General features: G+C 43.0%; 1 long non-coding RNA gene across 1 annotated transcript; it reads right to left on the reverse strand.

Annotated features, from left to right (window-relative positions):
* Nucleotides 1-467: 467 nt before the first annotated feature.
* On the reverse strand, nt 468-6,864 carry LOC102720475. The gene is made up of 6 exons (XR_423976.3): nt 6,436-6,864; nt 5,705-5,949; nt 3,073-3,266; nt 2,545-2,658; nt 1,059-1,294; nt 468-828 (listed from the first exon to the last, which is right to left on the reverse strand). It is a non-coding gene; the product is annotated as an uncharacterized LOC102720475 (long non-coding RNA).
* Nucleotides 6,865-12,116: the final 5,252 nt, after the last annotated feature.

Below are 12,116 nucleotides of genomic sequence, written 5' to 3' on the forward strand. Positions count from 1 at the left end.
TGTTAATGCCAAGATCCTGTTGCCCATCCTTACCTTTAGCACTAGAGCCGATAGCATATATCTGATCACATCGGCTTTGCATACTACTGTGCACTTTGCTGCTAGTAAATAATCATTACCAGACATCAAGAAGCTACCGTGTGCCAAAAACTCTCGGTATAATGCCAAAAACTCTGGGGAACAACGTTACCGAGAGCAAACTCCAGGGAACAGTCTCTCGGTAGCCTCACACCGTTGCTGTGCGATAGCTCCCGTGAGAAAACGCATGCAAACTCGGGATGATGGGAAACTTACCGAGTGAAAGCAGTATCTCGGGATGTAACGTTCCGCCTCCAGCAAACGGCACAAGCTAACAGAACGGAATGTTACCGAGAATAAGAGACACAGCAAGGGAGACAGATACCGAGAGGTTTTAGCACATCACACACGGGATGTTACCGAGTATTATTTGAGATGCACACTCGGCACCGTTGTGCACCTGGCTTTTATATAATATATACATATATATACAAGATGGTACGGTAATAATGAGGCAATTAAGAAATAATAGGTACACACATTATTTCGTCCCACCGTGACAGGCACACAAACAAATTGGCACCACAAAATAATCATGTAAAACATCAGCTGCAGATTCTCTTGGTATTACTAAGAACATGGTATGATAATACACAATACGAATGGATCTACAACATACTGGAGACACGTGATGCAGAAGCATCAGTTCTTACAATCTCTCCTAGGGAGGCAATAGAAGTCTGGTTCACTAACCAAATGTCCACTGACTGCACAAATGAGCTCCAGTGTCCTTTGCACAACATTATATACCTGAGATTGAAATTTACAAAAAGTAAATTAATTACCAAATAATATTACTTGAAAATGAATCTATACGCACAGAAAGTATGGTAACCACCAAAAATGATAATACAATACATGCTAGTTTATGAAAGGTCAATACTTGTGGGTATGTAATTTATAAAAGAAATATTCACTTGCAAAGGCATGTAATAACAAACTGGTAGTGTGGTATTCAAATAAAAAGTGATTGTCTATACCTTAGAAATATTAATCAAATAAGATATCCCTGGTGGTGGGACATTCCTCGTATTCATTAGATGAGTCAGTACTGTAAGATTCATCGTCATCGTCATTATCTTCAATAGATGATAGAGTGAGAACTCCAACTCTTTTTATTGCAAATGTCTTCGGTATACCTACTAGTTAGAGCCTTCTCAGAATCATTGTGTTCTTCTCCAAGATCAATTATAAAACTGCCATACAAGCCATCTTTCTAGAAAAAGTAGACAACATTATTTATTGTTGGGGACAAAATCAAAAATCTTGATCAGTGGGTACTTCTAATCTCCCAACTAGCTGCACCTTATAAACAACTTCAACAAGATCAACTAGCTGCTCAAATTTTGGAAGGACCGATGCATGAGCAGCTTCAACAAGACCAACTATTGGCATGTACCTCATTTGGCTTGGGTCAAACAAATGGCAATTGAAGAGTTTGCTGCCATTAAAGCTGATTTCTATTATTTCTTTTATGTAACCATAGTACTAAGTAGTGTTACTACCTTCTCCCTGTCCTATAGTCACCAAACCACGGTTTAGTTGCATTTGGCCTCTCCTGCTCATACTCATATATATGTTCAGAATTGATAACCATTCTCATCATACATATTATATAGCAAGACTCGAGTGTGGCATCCTCTAACCACTTGCTTCAAATCATCAGTCAAATAGACTCGCCCATCCTACTCTAGATGTGAAATAAAAGGAAATAATGTCTCAACAAATTGGTGGACAACGTTGAATACATAAATTGTGAAAAAGTTGAAGAATATATTTTTAGAAGAACATAATTATTATTAATAATACAAATGCAATTAAAAGATGTTATAATGCCAACAAATCAAAACTACTATTAATTTAGATCCATGGCAGATCAGTATAGAGTATTTGCAGTACGACTTTATTCTTTTGATGGGGATGATTACTTAGATTGGTGGCAGAATATTCATGAAATCCCTTACATATTGTTCAACCGGCAGTACAATATATGTACACATGCATGGTCTTATAGCAAGCTAAGATAGGTAGACTTCCTAATCTGATGTAAAAGATATGCATGGCTAAAGATATCTTGATTTGCTTAATCGATCTAGCAATTAACTTCGTAGTCACTATTTACTTGAGTTAAACTAAAGTACAGGTAAAGAAATTACTTGCTCATAGAACCAAGATACAACGGAGGAATTAACTACAATTTTGCATGTCTACAAAATTTGGCATTCCTGGTCAACTTACATAGTTAGATGATAAGGGATATAAAATTGTTATACGTATGCATCCGTACACAGAATTTTCAAGTCCGTCAACTAATTACACAATTATAACAACATGCTTCGCAATATTCCCAAATATTTATTGCTAGATATTCATGTATGAGTGTTTTGACAACCATTATTCAAAACATATAGTCATGAGATAAAAAAGAATTAACTGATTTGGGAGTAAATAATATTCAACACTTACAAGCTTTTCAGCTACATGAGTGTCCCAGCTAAATTGCCCATCAGCTTGATCTTCCTTCCTTCTGCATAGGCCTCTAGTACAGCCACCGGTTTCTTTTTCTTCATCTCCTACAATCTATATGACATGGGCACAATATATATTTTGTCAAATTCTGTTGGGATATGGGCACAATATATATTATATCAAATTCTGTTGGAACATGGGCACAATATATATTATGTTAGATTCTGCTAGGCCATGATCTGCTACATGTTTCAACATATGTACAGACCAAATTCTGGTGGAAAGGGCTCAAGTTAGCACTGCCTTGGCGGTGAGATGGCCCTCTCTTTTTTTCCCCATGCGTATCCTATGAGCATTTGAGATAGCATGCCATTCTAGATTACACCACCGCAATTGAATCAATTCTCTCATGCAATTTTTGACCAATAACCACCGTGGTTCTACCAATAGGAGAAGCACATACATTTATTAATTACTAATTTGTTTAGTAGATGACAATAAATTATCAATGATCACTAATATCACCTTTAGGTACTCCTCCGTCAGATAAGTCCTGCAAGCAATTGACCGAGAAGTTTTCATCTTTACGAATTTCCTTTTGGTAATTCAGCACGGTCAGGATGTGGCTTTCATAACAGGTCCTGAAAGAGCCCCCTGAAACAATTGTGGACAACCTTTCTAGCTTGTTGTTCTGTTCCCTTTGCCCACCTGAAGTAAACCTGCAGCTATGGAAAGTTAAAGGGCATGCTTGACACTACAAACTATAGTATTCATATACTTTAGCTTATTAATATTTTAATGTCCAAGCGTGCCAAACTAGAAACACATGGAAGGTAAAATAAAATGTGTGATGTTCTTCAAATTGGAGAAAGTAGTGTTCTGTCACGCCCAGAAATTCCTCACACGAATTTCTGAACTTAATTGTGTATTAAATCCCTGTCCAGGATCAGCCAGGGTACACAAAAAGACAATGTTGATTACATAACCATCGTTCTTAGAAACAACTGAAAATTACACTTATTCTAGCGGAAAAAAAAAGGGTAGACTAGCTCCAGCGGGTACGGCTCCAGTCCACAGGCAACGCTTCGACGGCGGAACAGTTCACTCCTGAGAGGCACCTCCATCGGACTCGACTTCTAGCTCTCGGGTGGGAAAGTTAAGCAAGGCTGAGTACAAACCACCGTACTCAACAAGTAACACGGACAAGGGGAAAATAAATGATGCATAGGGATTAACAAGGACAGGCTAGGGTTAGTTGCAAAGAAAAGCAGCAGTTAAACAAGTAACAGAGATTAAAAAGAATAAAGGTAATTAAGAACAGTAAAGCATAAATAAGTAAGCAGTTGCAAAAACCTCAACACTGTCCAACGTTACACCACGTTGCAACAGGCCCAACCACTACTCAACGTTACACCACGTTGCAGTAGTCCCGAGTGATAACCAATTACTCAAGTTATTACAGGTTCACTAATCACAGTGAAGCTGGGAGCTCGCCCATAACCGCGGGCACGGCTATTCGAATAGTTTGGAATAGCGGGAGCGGGAGCGGCGGGTGACGCGGCGGCGGTGGCGCACGGCGACGGCGACGCGACGGCGACGGCGCCACAACTACGACCGGCGTCCGGCGACGGCGCGACGGCGACGACGGCCGAGGCGGCGACGCACGGGCGCACCCGGCAGAACAGCGGCGACGACAACTGGCGAGCGGTGAGCGCGGCACGCGCGGGCGCAAGCGACGGTGGCTAGACGATGGCGACGCGAAGGCGACGACGACCGCAGCGGCCGGCGGCGAGGACGAGCTTCGCACTCGTCCAGCGACGGCGCGCGACTCGGCGGCGGTCGGCCGGGAAGGGGGAGAGAGAGGGGAGGAGGGTGGGGACGCTCACCGGCGGCGGCGAACGCGCGGGCGGGTCGGCGAGGTCGAGGCGGAGGTGGCGACGCGGGTGGGAGCGGGAGATCGGCAACGGCGGCGGAGATCGACGGGTGACGGCGACGGGGCGAGACGCGGTGGCGGAGAGGTTGGAGGAGCTGCGGCGGGCGCGAGGCGTCCACCGGCGGCGACGAGAGCCCGGGAAAGGTTGGCGACACCGAGGCAGAGACGATGACGTGGCTAGGCGGCGACGACCGGCGTCCGGTGGCGAGATTGCGCGGCGGCGGCGAACGGTGGCAGCGCGGCGGCGACTCGAGCGACGGCGAAAAGTGAGCGACGGCGCGCGGCGGCTCGGGATTTATAGGGTGGCGGCACCGGCTAGGGCGGGCGGAGGTTGGAGACCGAGTCGGGGACGACGCGGTCTCGGCGGCGGCGGTTGCGGCGGCGGCGCGGAGTCGGACTCGGCCGGCGCGGGGAAACGGTCACTGACAGGTGGGCCCCACCTGTCAGTGGCGCGAGGGGAGGAGGGAGGCGGCGCGGACTCGCGGGCGCGGGCGACGCGGCGAGCTGGGCTGAGCGGCGGCCCAGGCGGGGCGCGCGCGGGCGGAGGGGCGCGGCCGGCGCGGCTGGGCTGGCCAAGGAGGAGTGGGCCGGCTCGGCTGGGCCGGCCCGAGAAGAAAAAGAAAAAGAAAAAGAAAAGGAAAAAGAGAGAGGGAGGAAAATTGGACTTCGGCCCAATTTGAGAGGGAAGGGAAAAAGAAAGGAAAAAGGAGGGAAAAAGGGAAAACCCCACTTTTGCCGAGTTTTAAATTAATTTGTTTGGCCAAATTTTATACTTCTGCAATTTAAATTTAAATCCAGTTAGTCGATTGCGAGCCTCGATTTAATTGAATTAATTCCTTTTAGAGGGATTCTTCCTGAGTTAATTAAGCCAATCTTTGCTTACGAATTTCTTTTTACGATTTAAGGCTTAGGACAAAAACTCCGGGTGTGACATGTTCAAAAACAAACCCAAAAATCTTCCTCAACCCGATGGAGATGGCTTGGTAAGCATATTTGACTGGCTTCTAGATTGTCTGGTGCTACTCTGTAATGTTTCTAGGTCCATGCCGGCTCATCTTTACCTTTAAATTTGGCAATGCCAGGGAACCTTGTTTAAGAACTATTATTAGGATGCTATTGGGTACCCTAATCTTGGTACTACTTGTCTTCCATTGATTGTGCATATAAACAAACATGTAAATCAACAGTTCTTATTCAACGTGATGGAAAATAACAAAATTTTACCTTTCTTGTACTGTAGTCAACACAGGTTTGTCATCCTCTTAGATAGCACCCATGTGGGATCATGAAACCAACATTCCTCATCTATTTCTTCCTCTGCCAAAATATCCTCATTCAAATCAAAAGAATAATTAAGTTGGTGTGAACCTGAGGATCCTGTTCTACATCTCGGCAAGGTAGCAGCACTCATGGCCTGATCTGAACAATTGTAATCCTCCCCACATCCTAAGCTCAACCGCCACATATTCCTACGTAATTAATAAGAAACAGGTTAAATGATATTACATTCTATATACATAGAAGGGATACGGCATACTAAAATGTAGAAACAGGGGTGGGAACAACATACCATTGTAGATCCTCACACAATATGACACTGACATTACATCCCCATTCAACTAGTGAACAACAATCTAAACAAGTAGGGATGTGGCAAACACTCAACCTAATCAATAAATACCTATCACCATGCACAAAAATACGAACACACTATTCTAACACTACAAAAAATTTCACCCACATCATTTTGTAGTTACCAGGTTATTTTTCTTTTTAGAAAGGAATGCAACGTATTTCATATAGTACTTGATGTCAACACATACCTAGAATTTCAACATTCATATAGTTCCTTCAAACTATTTCAGGATTTAGAAAAAAAATGGGTGTATTTTTCAAAATCAGCAGTCATATTTACGCAGGATTGCAACGACCATAGCCAAATCACATACACGTACCAAGATTTGTAGTTGCATGCTGCAGTGTGTTCAGCCTGACAACAATTGTGACTCTTGCAGCACAACTAGAAGACGACGATGTGCGTAGTTGACGGATCTGAACGCTCTGAAGTGGGGTGCGAGGGACACGCCGGCAGCCGCGTCAGCCATGCGGGGGATGAGGCCTGGACGCTGCACCTGCCGGCACCGGCCGCGTTGCGCGACGAGATCTAGACGCTCGTGTGAATGCCTTGGAGAGGGCGAGAGGGGAGGAGTCAGTGGCGGCGGGGATGAGGACTAGTGAAGGAAATGATACTATAGGAATATCAATAGATAATAACCAGTAATATTTTATACCCTGGGCCACCGTGGGCTGTTCCCGATAGCAAAAGCAAATAAAACACTCAAGAACCTCCTGGTACAACCGCACGAATCGAAATCACCGCGCCCCGTCTACGCGCGGAGGCAAAAATCACCGTGCGCCATCTGCGCGTGCGCGCGGAGGTAGAAATCACCGCGCGCTAAGCCAAAAATTTCCCGCCAACGGAGATGTCCATAACGCCAACCAAAAAAATATCCATCTCTGTCACGGTAGAAATGGTGGGTCCCATGATTACCTAGTGCTTTGGCTTAGAACACGGTATTTTATTTGCATCCGAGTTTTTTTAGGTTAACACTCGGTACGTTCTAAATGTTACCGTGTAGAACATGAGCCTCTCGGTACGTTGCTGTATGTTGCCGTTTGTCATCAAAAACTCTGGGTAATAGGTTGAGGCACTAGGTAGCTTAACGATCTCTGGTAGTGAATGTTTCAACTTGGTGCACGAAAAATATAGACAGACACACAACCTTTCAACCTCTGAGTATCTCGTCTCAACATCCAACAACTTCTTGCTTAAATAGAATACCACTCTTTTTTTATTATCAACTTCCTGAATCAACACTCAACCGATTGTTTTTTCATCAGCTGATAAATATAACTTGAATGGTACCCCTTCTTCGATGGCATAATGATCTTTGTCGGATTGTGGTGAGGTCAGTCAAGCTTATTTCGTGCACTCCAGCAAAGAAGTATTTATAAAACTGTTTCTCTAAATCGGCCTAGCTTCTAACTAAATTTGGTGGCAAAGACGAGAACTAAATGAAAGCCCATCTAGACAGTGAAAGTGGAAAGAACTGGCTCTCAAGAAATACTTGGGCTTGTAACTTCAAACTCTTTCTTTCCACTGGCTCACATGTAATATGACTTGGTCTTTTACTTTTACCCTTTATAACATATCTTTCTTTGTTTCTGTTTTATTTGCAATGAATTTGTCTAAGGTCGATATATCAATATCGGCCATCTTAAGGCGATACTTAGCTGTACCGGCTATTATATCTAATCAGCTATTCGAACTGATTAAGAATTGATCCAAACACTGGGGTAGTACTTCTTTAAATATTTGTCATTCAAGGCTCTCTCGAATACTTCTCCATCTAAACCTTTAAGCATATAGGTATTTCCTGGTGCACACTTATAAATCCAAAAAGGCCCTTCCTAGATGGGTGACCACTTGCCAAAAACATTGTCTCTCGACCCTATCGGCGGTATTAACTTTCATACCAATTCACCTTCTTCAAAAGTTTTAGATATAACCTTCTTATTGTAATGTCTCGATACTCTTGCTTTATTTTATTTTATCTTTTCAAGTGCTCTTGACCGAGACTAGGCAACATCTTCCAACTCATCAACCATTAGGTTATCAACCATTAGGTCATATTCTATTAATGCAAAGTTCCACTTGCCCATCCTTCCCTTTACCATGGGAGCCGATTCCTAGCTCAATGCGGGGAGGCATCGGCTGAAGACGCACTCAAAGTCTGGTTATTTCCACTTTCACTGTCTGGATCGGCCTTCACTTGGTTGTCATCTTTGCCACCAAATTTAGTTAGAAGCTAGGTCGATTTAGAGAAGCAGTTTCATAAATGGTTCTTTACTGGAGTGCACGAAATGAGCTTGACTGACCTCACCACAGTCCAACAAAGGACAAATGAATCGGTCCACGAATATGTACAGAGGTTCATGGATATCCGAAGCAAATGCTATAGTCTGAATGTCAGTTACACACAGCTAGCCGAGTTAGCTTTTCAAGGGTAGCTTGGGCCGATAAGGGAAAAGTTCTCGTCTCAGGAGTTTGAAAGCTTGTCTCATCTAGTGCGAAAGGTATCGCCTCATGAAATCCGATACCATGAGGATAGAAAGGAGAAGTTCTAGAGGAAGATCGCTTATGTAGCCGAGACTTCATCGGACTCGGATCAACACGAAGTAGAAATCGGCTTGGCTTAGTGGACCAGGAACAGGAAGCCGATCACGTGCCCCTAGGTAAAGGGAGCAAAGAAGGAATAGAAATTCGACTTTGACATAAACAAGGCCGACAAGACATTCGATCTACTGCTCCAAGAGAAACATATACAGTTACCCGTGGGATATGTTATCCCATCGGCTAAAGAGTTGAAGAAGAAAAGGTACTGAAAGTGGCATAACTCCGTGTCACACCATACAAATGAATGCCATATCATCAGGAAGCAGGTCCAGTCGGCTGTATAACAAGGCCGAATCAAGTTTGAGGACGCAAAGAAGCCGATGAGATCGATGGGCACCCCTTTCCAGTGAACATGGTGCATGCCATGATTGGCTACAAGGAGCCAGCTCAACCAAGGAGGTGTGAAGGTAATCTTCGCATAACTTCGACCTCTATGATAAACAAGTACCAATTTCGGTAGGAAACAGCCCATGAGTACGAGGAATGCCCATGGTACGACGAACACTGGGATTGTCCGTTTTCCCAATACTATTGGGAGCAAGGGATTCGACTTCAGCTTCCATCCATAAAAGACTACCCTGAATGCAACCCTGATGATTGGGGGAGAGTTGGTCGTCAACCTAGCTACAGACAGCCGATAAGAACTAGACATGGTTATCGGCAGAGGGTATCAGTGAATGATAGTGCATGATAGACATAACTTAAGCAGAACTAGAAGAGGAGATTGCAAAGAGACGGAGAGAACGACTTGATTCTTCCTAACAGATTTGAAATAAATCTTATAATAAAATTTATCTTGCTGATCAGTGATTGCAGTTATGTCTTATCGACTGGTGGTTCGGTCTCATTTATGGCTTTTATGCTTCTTTGAGGCACCTCTATTCCTCTTTCATGCGCCATAAAACCGAGAAACTCCCCAGCCGATATAGCAAACGCACATTTAGTTGGATTCATCTTTAGCCTATACTTTACTTAAGTGTTCATCCACCGCTTCATACTTTACTACGACATCATCGACGTGAATTTCCACCAAAGAGTCGATTAAAAAATGAAATATGTAATACATGGCTCTTTGGTAAGTTGCTCTAGCACTCTCTAGCCCGAACGTCATAAGCACTCACTCGAACAAGTCGATTGCTCCCAGGCACCTAAGTGCAGTCTTGTGGATATCTTCTTCAGCCATAAAAATTTGATTATATCCAACATTACCATTCATGAAGCTGATCATCTTGTGTCCTGAAGCATCATCTACCAGGAGATCGGCTACTAGCATCGGGTACTCATCTTTAGGTGTTGCCTTGTTCAAATCCTGAAAATCCACACAAACTCTAAGCTTGCCGTTTTTCTTGAGTATTGGAACTATGTTCGACACCTACTCTGCATACCGACAAGGCCTGATGAAGTTGGCATCATACAACCTAGTTATCTCAGCCTTGATCAGTTCATACATCTCAGGTTTGAATCTTCTCGATGGTTGCTTATATGGCCGAAAACCTGATTTAATCAACAGCTGATGTTCAACTATTGGTCGGCTCAATCCTGGCATCTTATGATACTCCAAAGCAAAGCAATCGATATACTCTTTTAATAACTTTATTAAATTTTCTCTAAACTCGGGAGATAAGTTAGCACTGATATATGTTAGCCTCAGCCTATCCCCTAGCCCTATGTCTACTTTTTCTAGCTTATCGGCTGACATAAAACCTTGACCTAGTTTATCATCTAGGTCATCTACTGCATCTATCAAGGTGTTTACTAGGAATCTTGGTCGCATATCGATTGAATCCCATAAGCTAATACACGTAGGAATTCCCCCGCTGTTGACGCCAAAATGTGAACGCTGACGTGTCACACACGTAGGCCTGGGAGTCACTTCTCAGAACGCTCCAGTACAATACCTAAATATTAGAAACTATGCGTGCTAGGTAGTTTGATCTTGTAACGGACAATATATGAAAAATACAAGTAAAATTGATAAACCTAAAGCCTCTATCGGTCAGATAGCCGATATCGCTTCTATACCCTAGCCAATACGTTAAACAATCGGCTTTATAGGAATTTCATGATATCATCTGAACATATGCCTTATCGGTTGAATTATGAGTATGATAACTACTAAATAGTTCAACCGACTAATTTATCTTAAAAGATCGGACTTAACCGAGAGAGTCTTAAGATTAACCAGCCGATCGGACCGATTTAGCACTAATCGCGCATTCAGTAAGCAACTGATAGGACGTGAAACATGTAAACCAAAGTAAAACTAGATTGCTGGACTAATTACCAGTATAAAACAATAATAAACGATCGCATACATACCCATGTTAAACCTAGAAGATTGGACTAAACCAAGACAGTTCAGATCTAAATATAATCATGCATGCAATCAATGTAACATTGCAATGTGCAGGAAATTAACTATCAAACCAGCGTAATTCACTGACTCACCTGTTAAATCTAATAGATAGGAGAAGCTTCTATAGGCAGATCGAACCAAACTTATATAGATCGGACCAACCTGAGATAGTATGCAGACTAATTCGATATAACTATAGAAAACATGAAGATCTATAAACTTAGCAAGCACACCAATGAATTACTTAAAATAATGCTGGCTAGAACTCCAATAATAAGATCGCACGAGTACTCAATCTGATTTGCTAATATTAGCTCAACCGACTAGATTGATCGAACTAAACTGAGCCAGAATCAAGTCGGCCAAATTCATATTGACAAGCTGAATAAAGAACTCACGAGACCTTGATCGAGAACCTATTACCACTTCAAACCAGGAATAGATCAAAGCAATAACAAGTCTTAGATAAACTCGTTGAACCACTAGATAGTAGATCGAACTAAATTAAGGCAGTCCTATCTAGCCGATCGATAAGACGACTATCACGAACTACATTGCGAAGCTGACAAACCTCGCGCCGAGAGCTCGCTCCTGACGAAAAGATTGGTGATGTGCTAAATACATGTTGATCATATGAGTGTTGATGATTTTACAAAGCTACGGGGTGTTATATTTATACCCCGAGAAATAACTAATCTAACCGAGTATGGATCCATATCTAATAACTAATCTATTACACACGGACTCTAATTAGAGATAAATCCTAAACAAAATCTAACTCGTAGATAAAACAAGTTACACGGACTCTCTTCATGCCCGAATCTATTTGCATGGTTTCCAGGCCCAATCTAACTGTATCTCCCGTCCGAGTCAAACTCCATCGGCCGTATCCGAGTCATATTCCAATTAATCCCTATCCAATTGTAGTGTTTCCTGTCTGATTCGGTCATTAATCATGGTTTAATCCCCAACAGTAATTTTCCAAATTCTGGCATTAACACCCGCCCAGGGTTTTCCCGACAGGCATTTGTAACCATTCAGTT

The sequence above is a fragment of the Oryza brachyantha genome, chromosome 12 (genome assembly GCF_000231095.2).
Source record: "Oryza brachyantha chromosome 12, ObraRS2, whole genome shotgun sequence".
Classification (NCBI taxonomy): Eukaryota; Viridiplantae; Streptophyta; class Magnoliopsida; order Poales; family Poaceae; genus Oryza; species Oryza brachyantha.